Source organism: Gossypium hirsutum, chromosome D02 (assembly GCF_007990345.1).
Source record: "Gossypium hirsutum isolate 1008001.06 chromosome D02, Gossypium_hirsutum_v2.1, whole genome shotgun sequence".
Taxonomy (NCBI): Eukaryota; Viridiplantae; Streptophyta; class Magnoliopsida; order Malvales; family Malvaceae; genus Gossypium; species Gossypium hirsutum.
In genome coordinates, this window is record NC_053438.1 from 49,222,302 (window position 1) to 49,235,768 (window position 13,467).

Sequence of the window (13,467 nt, forward strand, 5' to 3'; positions counted from 1 at the left end):
TTTCATGTTAAAAATTTATTTATTTACTCATTAGTTATTAAACTCAAAACTAACAAGAATTCTTTTGCAAAAACATCTTAATCAACATCCAAGATTACAATTTCATCAATTAATCTCAAAAACACATGGCATTCATCAATGGCAAGTTTCAAAATCTTTAAAAATTTTACAAAATAGTCCCTAGGTTAGTTAGATTAAGCTACAACGATCTTAAAAACATAAAATTTACAATAAACAAGTAGAAAAATCACTTACATGCAATAACTTAAGCTTAACTAAATTCTAAGCTTTCAAAAATAGAGGTTCTTGGGCTATTTCCGATGGAACCAAGAAACATGAAAGATGACGTTCATTTTTTTTTATGTTTTAATGTTGTATTACCTTATTTTAATTATTTTAACTTTTAACTAATGAATAAAATAGAATTAAAAACTTAATTGCCTTATAAATCCTTCCACTTAAGTTGATTAAACCATTTAATCATCAAAACTCAGTAGCGAGTAAGTTTTACATCTCTTACGATTTAGTCTTTTTTAATTAATTAACTAACCAAACATTAAAATTTTTAATCAAAATTTAATACGACTCTAATATAACTCCATAAAAACTAATTAAATAATAAAACACGAACTCACTTGTCAAAATTGTGGTCCCGAAACCACTATTTTTGATACCATTGAAAATTCAGATATTACAACTCTACCCCTAAATAAATGTTTATCCTCGAAAATCTTACTAGAGAAAAGGTTCAGATTTTGGGTTTTCATGGTTTCTTCCATTTCCCTCGTAGCTTCTTTTACCCCGTGTCGACGCCATAAGACTTTAACTAATTGCATGAATTTATTTCTCAATTCTTTTACTTCCCGAGCTAAGATCTTTATAGGTTCTTGATCATAAGTCAGATTAGGTTGTATTTCAATTTCATCTGTAGTTAAAGTTCTGGAGGTAATACCAAATGATAAGCCACTAGTCCAATTCTTTCCAATACTTTGTATGCTCCAATGAACACGGGACTACTTTCCACCCAAACCGTAACACTTTCATCCATGGCGAGACTTTCAAGAATACCTTTTCACCAACGAAAAACTCAATATCTTTACATTTTAAATTAGTATAGGATTTTTGACGATCAGACGCAACTTTCAAATTGTCACGAATGATTCTAACTTTATATTCAACTTCTCGAACCAAATCAAACCCAGTTAGCTTCCTTTCAATAAATTTAGATCAAAACAATAGACTTCTTATTTTTCGATCATATAAAGTCTCATACAGTGCCATTTTTATACTCGATTGATAACTATTATTATAGGCAAATTCAACTATAGGCAAATACTGCTCCCAACTACCTTTAAATTCAATAATACAACATCACAACATATCTTCTAAAATTTGTATTACTCGCTCAGATTGACCATCTATTTGCGGATGAAAAGCAACACTAAAATTCAATTTGGAACCCAAAACTTCGTGCAGCTTACCCCAAAATCTAGAAGTGAATCTTGGATCACGATATGATATTATCAATAGAGGAAGTCAGTGCAATCTTACAATTTCTGCAACATATAACTTTGCCAACTTCTCAAGTGAGTAATTAGATTGAATGGGTACAAAATGAGTTGATTTTGTCAACCTGACAACTATAACTTAAATTCTATCTTTTTTTCTCGGAGTCAACGGTAACTCCTAAAATAAAATCCATAGTGATCCACTCCTATTTCCACTTAGGAGTCATTATAGGTTGTAAAAAACCTGACAGAACCTGATGTTCTTCTTTCACCTGCTGACATATAACAACTCATTTTTAGTGAAATCGGAACAGTAGTTTCGGGACCACAAATTCGAGCCAAAAAAATTATTTTAATATTATTACATGGTCTGTGTTATGATAGGAATGTTATATGAAAATTTTGATAAGAAAATTTTATCGATTATATGCTTAATTATGGAAAGGACCAAATTGCATAGAATGCAAAAGTTGAATTCTAGTAGCTAGAAGGATTAAATAACTATGAAATTCAAAAATTAAAGTCCTTATATGGTAATTAGACCATTAAAGAAAAGTTAGTAGATATTTTTGAGGATTCATCCATGGAAAAATAAAAAAAGGGCAAGGACTAAATTAGAAATAGAAATAAATAAAAGATGACAAATTAAATAAATGTTTAATATCATCATTTTATAACATCTTCATCCCCAAAATACATGGAAACCCTAGGAAAGAGAAATAAAACTTTCTTGGCTTAATTAGGTATGTTTTCTTGTCCCGATTTTAGTACTTTTTATATTTTTGAGATCCAGATAGCTTAATCTATAAATTTTAGGGATTAATTTGAGAATTTATCAAAGTATAGAAATTTTTACATGGATGAATATGCTAAAATTTTAAAATTTATGGTAGAAAAAGAAAGGTTGATGATAGATAAACAACTTTTACAAAGTGAATTTTGATGAAATTATGATTTAAGGACTAAATTGTAAAGATGTAAAAGTTATGGAAAAATTCTAAATTTTGTGAAATACATGTACTGTAAATGTTATATGAAATTTTTGGTTAGGCTTGGAATAAGAATTAAATTGCATGAATTTCATTTTCCGAGCCTAGGGATGAAATAGGGATGAAATTGGAATTTATGAAAAGTTTAGGGGCAAAATGGTAATTTTGCCTAGGATGTAAATTGAATTCAATAGAATATGAAATGTGATAAATTGATGATTAAATCCATTTATATAGATTCGGATAACTCAAATTTGAAGCTAGATTGAAGAAAAGAAAAAGTTTCGAATTAGTGTGTTTTCATACACAAAGAAGTGTTGAGGTAAGTTCGTGTAACCAAACTGTGTTCATTTATATGCCTGAATTGAATGCGGAATGTGATTATATGAATTACATATAAATGTTAAAAATAAATAAAATATTCATATGTTCAATCATATACGGAAAAATATTAAGTTCTGTTTGAATAAGGAAATTCGATGGATATATGTGATTTCCCATATTACATGAGGTCCTGCATATGTTGCAGGCAGAATATAGCTTGGACGAGCAATCTTGTTAATACCCTCTCGAGCATCCTGATCGGTAGTGATTTTGCATATGTTGCACTCTATCGCAGCTCTATGTGAGTGTCCTGTTACATGACTCGATCGGTTGTGATCCAGCATATAATGTGGACACAAACACAGGTCTACGTGAGCATCCTGATATAAGCTCTTATAGGCTTCCTGATATGGCTCACTTGAACTCCCTGTTACCTTATCCGGTGCTCCCTGATATTAACTCTTCGGAGTTATCTTTTAAGCTCTATGAGCTCCCTGATTAAAAATCTTATGAATTTCCTATTTAGCCCGGATAAGTCTCCTGTTACATGGCTCATCTGAGCATCCTGATATGTGGCTCGAGAGTGTGCTCCCTAATTAAGTGCCCTAATGGGTACCCTTGATTACGAGTGCGCGAGTTATAATTTTGTACACCTTGTGTGTACTACCTAAGTATCCATCGAAATTTCAATGATTCAACGGATAAATTACTGAAATGAAAAACTATGAGATTAAATGAATTATATCTTGAATGTTCCCGAAATACCTGGAAGTTTATAGCATGATGAGTTCATCCATTTTTATTCGATGTACATGTGAAATATGTGACTAACTTGCTTAATTGAGTGTATGTGATTAGGAAAACTTGCCAATTTGTTGGGAAGCATGCTATTATTATGTTTATTTAAATGAGTATGATTGGTAAGTTTAATTCTTGTTATACGAACTTACTAAGCATTAAATGCTTACTAGGTTTTATTTTCTCTGTTTTATAGTGCACGGAAGCTTGTAAAGGTTGGAGATCAGTCGGAGCATCATCACACTATCCATCAGCTTGTTTTGGTATAAATAGTAAACTTATTTTGGTATAATGTCATGTATAGGCTAATTTGGTCATTTGATGGTTTGTAAATGGAATTTTGTAATCTAGCCATTGGAATGGCTAGTAATGGTTTGATTTGGTATAATATTATAAGGTTATATATCATGTTTAGCTTATTTGTATGTGGTTTTGTTAAATTGAATTAGAGTACAATATAAATCATCATAAGAAGGTAAGTTTGATCAAATGAATGTGTGATACTATTTCATTTATGTTAATTATGTTTGCTTGATTTATAAGACTTGAATTGGTTGGAAAATGTATTCAAATGTTATTGTAGGTTGAAGTTTAAATTTGGGTGAGAAATAAGGCTAAGAAATGACCTTATTTTGTGTGACACATGGCCTGGCACATGGGCATGTGGTTTGGCCGTGTGTCCTCTATATCCTAAAATTGAGAAATAGAATGCTCAAAGTCGGGCACATAGGCGTGTCTCAGCCGTGTGAGATACACGGCCTAGAACACGTGCGTGTGTCTTGGCCGTGTAAAACCTGCATCTAATTTCTGAAAATTAAATTGACCACACGGCCTAGCACATGAGTGTGTGGCACAAGTCAGAGAGTTAAACGGGGTGGGACACGGCCTGCGGCACGGGCGTGTCCTATGGTCACATGGTCGTGTGCCTTGACCACATGGATGTGTGTGCCCTGCATATAAGAAAATTTTTTAAATTTAGCGAAAAATTCTCTAAGATATCGATTTAGTCCCGACTAGTATCTAATGCTTTAATTGGGCCTCGAGGGTCCATTCAAGGGATAATATGATTAGTTTCGAATATGAATAGTAAATGCCATGAATTATCTGTAATTGTTCTGTAAACTCTGGTAATGCTCCATAACCCTACCAGCGACGGGCATAGGTTAAAGGTGTTACATGACAAATCAAATATCTAGCTACGAACTCTAAAATCTTGAGTTTCATACTAGACCACCAATAATGTTACTTCAAATCATTATACATTTTGTTACTCCCAAGATGTATTGAATAAAAACTACTGTGAGCTTCATTCAATGATCTGTCGGAATTCAATGTAGCATATTAAACTAGTTTTTGCACTTTAGGAGCTTGAAAATAAGCATTATTATTAGGTTTTAATTATTATTAGGACTTTACCATTAACCAGTTTATTTATACACACAGAAAAAGAAGCTAAAATAACAATGGCAACGCCTTATATTAACAAACAAGGTAAAATGAGCATGTGGTTTCAATAATCTTGTGATTGGTATTTAGGCATACTCTAACAATCTTTCACTAACACTAAGACCAATCAATCATATATCTAATACCAAGTGACTTAGTGTGATGATCATGCTTCTGCTGTGCCAAAGACTTCGTTAGTGGATCATCGATGTTGTCATTTGTTGGTACTCTACATATTTCCACATCTCTTCGATCAATGATTTCTTGAATGAGATGAAAGTGCCTAAGTATATGTTTGGATCGCTGGTGAGATCTGGGTTCCTTTGCCTGTGCAATAGCTCCATTGTTGTCACAACGAAGTTCTATGCATCTGATATGCTAGACAAAACCTCTAGTTCAGATATGAACTTCTTGATCCAAATAACATCTTTTGTAGCCTCATTATCTACAATGTACTCGACCTTACATGTAGAATTGACTACTGTAATTAGCTTTGAACTTTTCCAGGTCACAGCACAACCATTAAGGTAAAAACAAAAAAATTCAATTGTGATTGTGAATCCTCATTGTCAATTTGGAAGCTAGCATCAGTGTAACCTTTTACACTCAGGTCTTCCTCGTCTCCATATATAAGGAATGTATCCTTACTCCTTCTAATGTACTTAAGGATATTTTCAACTACAACTCAACGACTTTTACCGGGATCAACTTGGTACCTACTCGTCATGCTTAAAGCATATGATACATCTGGGCGAGTACATAGCATGACATACATGATAAATCCAATACCTAAAGCATATGAAATCTTACTCATACGTTCTCTCTCTTGTGAAGTTGAAGGACACATTTCCTTCGAGAGTGAAAAACAATGTCTCATAGGTAAGAATCCTCTATTAGATTCTTCCATGCTAAACCTTTTAGTACTTTATCTATGTATGTAGTTTGGCTCAGACCTAGGAATCATCTTGATCTATCTCTATAGATTTTGACTCCAAATATATATGTGGCCCCGCCCAAGTCCTTCATAGAAAAACAACTTCCTAACCAAGTCTTAACAAACTGTAGTGTAAGTATGTCATTTCCTATGATAAGTATGTCATCTACATACAGTACCAAGAATACAATAGTGCTCCTACTAATTTTCTTGTAAACATAAGGCTTATCTTCATTTTTTATAAAACCAAACTCTTTGATCGCATAATTAAAATAAAGATTCGAACTTTGAGAAGCTTGCTTCAATCTATATGTAACATCCCTAATCCGTCTTCGTCATCAGATCAAGGGTATAGAGTGTTACGTCACGTATAAAAACAATTGACATCAATAAATCATTCAATTTGAAATTCAATTATAGAAGAAAAACATTTATGTGGCTTAACTCAAGCTCACAAGGTATTAAAATTAGTTTGGATCAATCAAGGACTTACTTGAAACAAATTAGAAAATTTTAAGAAAAACTGAAAATTTTGAAAACATGGGTGCAAAGCCTAAACCGTGTGGCTCAGAAAAATGGCCGTGTGGCCAAACTGTGTTCAATTCAAAATATGGGTCACCGGTCGTGTCTAAGCCCGTGTGCTCGCCCGTGTGAGTATTTGAAATATGGTCACACGGTCGTGTCAAACCTACTCCTAAAATCAAAATGACATACGGCTGTATGGTGTGATTGTGTGTCGAACACGGCCATGTGACAACCTGTGTGCACCTAAAATGACTTCCAAAACAAGCCAAAACAATGTCTATTTCTTAGGTGCCAATCCAAACCAATTTCAACCATTTACATACCTACAAAACACATTCAAATAAGCTTAAAACATACCAAAACATTCAACCTAAGTGCCTAACCAATGTACCCTCATAGGTACCACAATTTAATCATCCAACAAGTTACACACATATTAACCTTCAAGTTAATACCTTCAAGATATACTTCACATACCAAATCATTCATTTCATCACATCCATTTTACCATTTTTTGAAATTAATTTCATAAGGCCTAAACCAAATGACCAAAAGCATTTATAATCACAACCTTAAGCCAAAGATATCAAATATATTTATAAAACCACAAAGACTTTCCAAAACCAAAATCCAAACATTATCAACATGACCAGAATAACCAAAAGACTATTAGTACATGCCATTTATAACCTAACTTCTAATTGATCAAAACTTCTACCGATTTGGGACAGATAGTGTGTATGCTTTGATTTGAACTTTCAACTGATCGAGATTTTCGATGATCTAGAAAGAAAGAAAATAACGGAAGTAAGCAAATCAGTGCTTAGTAAGCTCATACATAACAAAAATTAAACTTACAGAATTTGAATTATTTTGTACATTTCATGCATAATTTTATTAACAAGATTATGAATTCGTTCGTTTCCTATACCCACAACAAATCTCACAAGTTAATGAGTTCACATATATACATAAAACTTGAGCATACTATAGCAAAATATTCAAATAACATATTTACCAATCACTTCATCCAACTCAATCTATAATATGTGACACATTCCATTCAAAGTTTGATACCATATAGCCATTTCATAATTGTTCCTTACATAAATCAATTTACATATAGCCATTTCAAGTATCGGCATTATCACAACATTATTCAGAAATTCCAAGTTAGTAATCATTTAAACATACAGATATTCAGAATTTATAATCCGTTTATTTCAATGAAATGGTTCCGTATCAAATAACATTTATTCTTACGATGGATCTTTGTAAAATTATTCAATACACAATTCCAGAAATAGATAATGCTCGTAAGAGCTAATTAGATGTAGAATAAATATGTCAAGTTACCCGTCTGAGCTAAACCAATGACAACAGAGAAAAATAGCCTGGCCAAGGCTATGTATACATGTAATTTTACCAGTTCAGGCTAAAATTTTTAAACTTCAACGGATTACTAATCCAGGCTAAATCCGAGTCACATGTATATCCGAGTCCACAGCACATGCTGGAGCTCGGTCCAAAACAAAAATTCAGACAGAAATCTTATGTATGAAACTTTTACTAGATCCATCAAAATCATTTTACAAATTCATTATAATTCACATTGATCAATTTCATTTCAACACTTTCAACAAAAATATATATGTATCATAAAAAAATTTAATAATGAATTATAACAAAAAATAACAATGTGAACTTACTTAGACAAAAACGGTTACGAAACAAGACTGACGACTAATCTGTTAATTTAGCTTTTCCATGATTCAAGTCATATTGTATCGTTTCTTGATCTAAATAATAATTTCATTCAATTAATACAAATCTGGCACTTAAATAATCAGTTTTGTATAATTAGTACTTTTATTTTTAATCATCTTAGGGCAATCTTTAATGAAATGATCTTGGGAACCACACTTGAAACAAGATCGGTCATTCATTCGGCACTTGTCGAGGTGATATCTTCCACAATATGGGCATCCAGATCTATTAGGTAGATTACCAACGCTCGCAATGGAAGTAGTCTGAGCTTTATAATCCAAATACTAATTCCCACGGTTTCTATTTGAAAACCCAACTGAAGCATGAGAACGAGAATGCATCTCTCTAGATTTCTTAGACTGAGACTGGAACGACCTACCCATTGGCCTCTTTCTTGCATCTCTAGCCTCAGACTCGGCTTTTCGCTTTTCTTTGGTCAGTTCCTCTAGTTTACAAGCCCATTCAACGAGCACAACAAATTCTTTTAGCTCAAGAATACCCACTAACAATCTGATGTCTTCATTAAGCCCGTCTTCGAACCTTTTATACGTAATAGCTTCGGAGGAGACACACTCTCTAGCATACTTACTGAGCCGAACAAACTTTCTTTCATATTCAGCGACTGGTATGCGGCCCTGTTTCAGCTTACATCCTATGTCTAACATGTCATCAAGATGCTTCTTATATGCATAGTTGTCAGCTCTAGAGGAACTAGCTGCTGGTTCATTAAGAACTAGTTCTTCAATGACATATAATTTTCGTTCTTATTTGAGGACAATCCTTAAGTTACGAAACCGGTCAAGAAAGTTCAAGACAGATCGCAATGATAAAGAGTTTGTGTTGTTTTCCATAATAAATTACAATAAAAAACCATGTTTATGAGTAAATATACCAAGTTTATTATGAACATTTAAAAATAATTTATTAAAAGATGCTCCTACTATTTTATTCAAAATTAATAACCCTCAAATATTAATTTTGGAGAATCCTTTCTCTAAATTTTTCTAGTGGGTAAAGATCCATATTTCACCTCCTCTTAAGTCAACTTTGGCTTTTCTCTCAAGATTATGGTTATTTAGGTAAGCAACACTTGCTAATTACATTTTATGTAGCTCTTTATTTGGTGAACAACTCTTGTTCCAATCATCTTATGATCATCCAAATCTCTTGCCTCAAGGTTTCTAATCCTATTAGAGTAACCTAGTTAAGTTATTAACCAATATTATAACCAACAAATATCACTTGCTTATTCTTCATGTTTGACCAAGATAGATACAAGTAATTCACTTTAGCAGAACCCACTTTGTATCAATCGAGGATTTAACTAGGGTAAATATTGGAAGGCAATCTTTACTTAAAATTTTATTGAGGGTTTAAATGAAATTCATCTCACTATTAACGTTCAACTTTAATCCATTTTATTTATTTATTAAATTTGATTGTATCAATATACTATAACATACATGCTAACATAACATCCATTGTATCAAAAACATGAATAATATAAAGCAGTAAATAAATGCAATAGTTATAGCCTATAAAACTAAGGTGGTCTCTCCCAAGCCAATGAGAGAATCGAGAAGAATCCTAAGGGTGTAAGTCACTTCTCAAGCTTCTTTCTCACTTTAAGTATCATAACCTTTATCTTCTCTAGTCCGCCACAGCTCATACAATTTACAATTTTGGAAACTTGTTTTACATACGAGGGAGTAGGATGAGAAGAGAAATACAAGGGAAAAATAGAAACGCACGACACGCATGTCGTATTTATCAACTTACAACCTTTGTAAACTATAAATTAAAAGCGCTATTGGGCTATAATCATGCATTTCAAACAGCATGCATATCGACCATAGAAAACAACATATATTATTTATTTATTTAATCAGTTGTTAATGTGAGTTACAAATTGTCCCTACAATTAATGTTGCCTACGTGAAAGAGTCAAGGGGTGAAGCCCCTTGCGGGGGTAAGGGGGCGGAGCCCGAAAAAATGTAAGAAACTACACTCAGGTTTCTATGGAAAAAACATCATCGATTATAATTTTTTATAAAAAAATAGAATATTTTCAAAATCAAAATATTTTCAAACTTTTGATATGTGAGTGTTCTTACTGGAGCAATTTTTGTTCCTTATTTTCGAATGTTATCAACAAGTTAACTATTAACTTCGAATAATGAAAACTCCAACGCCCCAAGATAGATTTGTTGACACTTAACAAATAATATATTAAATCCAGTACGCATTAAAATCAATAACGAACACTTAATAAGTGATTGAGAGGAACAAGTTATCACATATGTTAAACAGATTACATACATGATTTATTATACATATTACATGTATCAAATATACATAAAATAGATCGAGTAAAACAAATCATTCTGCATGTATCTCATACAATCGTATCAACCAATAAATTTAGTCTTGGATCTACTCATTCTTACATTTATACTAAGGTCATGGAGGGTATTAGTCTTGAGATAAAGTATTCTGAGATGAACGTGCTTCTAACGAATCCTTTGGGTCCAAGTACAGTAATGAATAAGTTAATTTGGAATTGTCCTCTGGTTGTTGGCCAGCATGTATTTTTGGCAGATTTTTTTATTGCTAAGCTTTCATGAGTCTGATGTTATCTTAGGATTAGATTGGTTGACTAGGCATAATGCTATAGTTGATTGTCGATCTAGAAGTGTACGCCTTGTGAGTGCTAAGGGTAAAGAAATATTATTTTCTGGTAAATAGTTAGATTTGACGAATAGGATTACTTCTGTAGTGCTCACCAGAAAGATGATTGTTCAAGGTGCATATGCATATCTAGTATATACCATGGATACCCCCGAATCTAGGAGTGAGATTAGTCAAGTGCCTATTGTAAGAGAGTTTTTGGATGTGTTTCCTGATGAGCTTCTTAGAATGCCTCCTGAGAGGGAGATAAAATTCTTGATAAATTTGGAACCAGGGACAACCATTATATCGTGTACGCCTTACAAAATGGCACCATTAGGGATTAAAGAATTAAAAGGATAGTTGCAAGATTTGCTGAATAATGGTTTTATTAGGCCCAATGTGTCACCTTGGGGTGTGCCAATTTTGTTTGTTAAAAAGAAGGACGGATATATGCATTTTTGTATAGATTGCTGTCAATTGAATAAGGTCACAATAAAGAACAAGCACCCTCTGCCCAAGATTGAGGACTTGTTTGATCAATTAAGTGGGGTTGAAGTTTTCTCCAAGATTGATCTAAGGTCAAGATATTATTAGATAAAGATCAAAGATAATGATGTGCCAAAGACAACCTTCCGATCAAGATATGGTCACTATGAGTTTTTGATGATGCCATTTGGGTTGATAAATGCACTCGTAGTATTCATGGACTTAATGAACAGGGTATTCCGACCTTATTTGGATCAATTTGTTATTGTCTTCATTAATGATATACTAGTTTATTCTAAGGATGAAGGTGATCATGAAAAGCATTTAAGAACTATGTTGAGGACCTTGCGTGAACATCAATTATATTCAAATTTCAGGAAATATGAGTTCTGAATGAAAGAGGTGTACTTTTTGGGGCATGTTATCTTAGTGGATGGTATTATGGTTGACCTTGCTAAGATAAAGCCAGTTCTTGATTGGAACTTGCCCAAGAACATTTCTAAAGTCCACATATTCCTGGGGTTGGCTGGATACTACAGAAGGCTTGTGAAGGGTTTCTCGAAATTTTTATGGAGTGTTGATTGCCAGCAGAGTTTTGAAATAGTGAAGGTAGTTTTGACTGAAGCTCTAGTGTTAACACAACTAGAGCCTGGTGTCGAGTGCACAATTTACGTAGATGCATATATAAATTGGTTAATATGTGTCCTTATGTAGAAAGGAAGGGTTATAGCTTCTACATCACGCCAACTAAAACCCTATGAAAAGAATTACCTTACGCATGATCTGGAATTAGCAACAGTGGTCTTGGCATTGAAACTCTGGAGACATTACTTGTATGGGGAAAGATGTCACATATCTTCTGACCAAAAAAGTTTAAAGTACTTAATGACCCAAAAAGATTTGAATCTATGCCAAAAAAGATGGTTGGAACTGTAGTACTCAGCTAACTCCATCATCGTTTGGCACCTAGTAAATATCGATGAAACTCAAGTTATTTTCATGGTCATTTATAGGCCTAGGGTTTCATGCTTTAAGGTCAGTTTAAAGTGTGAGGAAGGAAACATTCAGATTCTGGGTTTTCTGTTAATTTTCTTATAAACTTGTTTAGTTTTTTGGTATAATGAACTAACAAGTCTAACTATCTATACTATAGCTTAAGATACTTCTTAGGGCTCCCGTGATAAGGGCAAAAGTCCTGTTGTTTGAATATTTTTTCACTTTCTAGTAAGTTCCTTCTTAGTTTTTACTTACATGTGTGTATATAATGCCCTTGTTTATGTTTGTTTGAGGTAAGTGTTCTTATCCTATGAAGATGTGTAACACCCTCACCATCCTGGTTATTGGACTCGAGTTACGGAATGCTACAGCAAACACCAAAATATTTACACATAAATTATAACATCGAATTCAAATAAAATTATCAAATTAATCCAAATTCATGCATAATAGATGTAACACCCCTAACCGGTATCCGTTGCTGGAACATGTTACGGAGCATTACCAGAGTTTACAGAATAATTTCATATAATTCATGTCATTTACTAATCATATCCGAAATTAATCATATTGTCCCTTGAATGGACCCTCGAGGCCCAATATAAACATTAGAATCAAGTTGGCACTAAATCGCAATCTCAGAGAATTTTTCGCAAAATTTTAATTTTTTTCTTATATGCAGGGACACACGCCCGTGTAGTCAACGCACACGTCAGTGTGACCATAGGACACGTCCGTGCTGTAGGCCGTGTTTGAACCCGTGTAACTCTCTAACTTGTGCCACACGGCCTACCACACGCCTGTGTGCTAGGCCGTATGGTCAATTTAATTTTTACAATTTAGGTGAAGGTTTTACACGGCCAAGACACACGCCCGTGTTCTAGGCCATGTATCTCAGACGACTGAGACACATGCATGTATGCCCAATTCTAAGCATTCTGCTTCTCAAGTTTTAGGATGCAGGGGACACACGGCCAAACCACATGCCCATGTGCCAGGCCGTGTGTCACACATGGTCAAGACA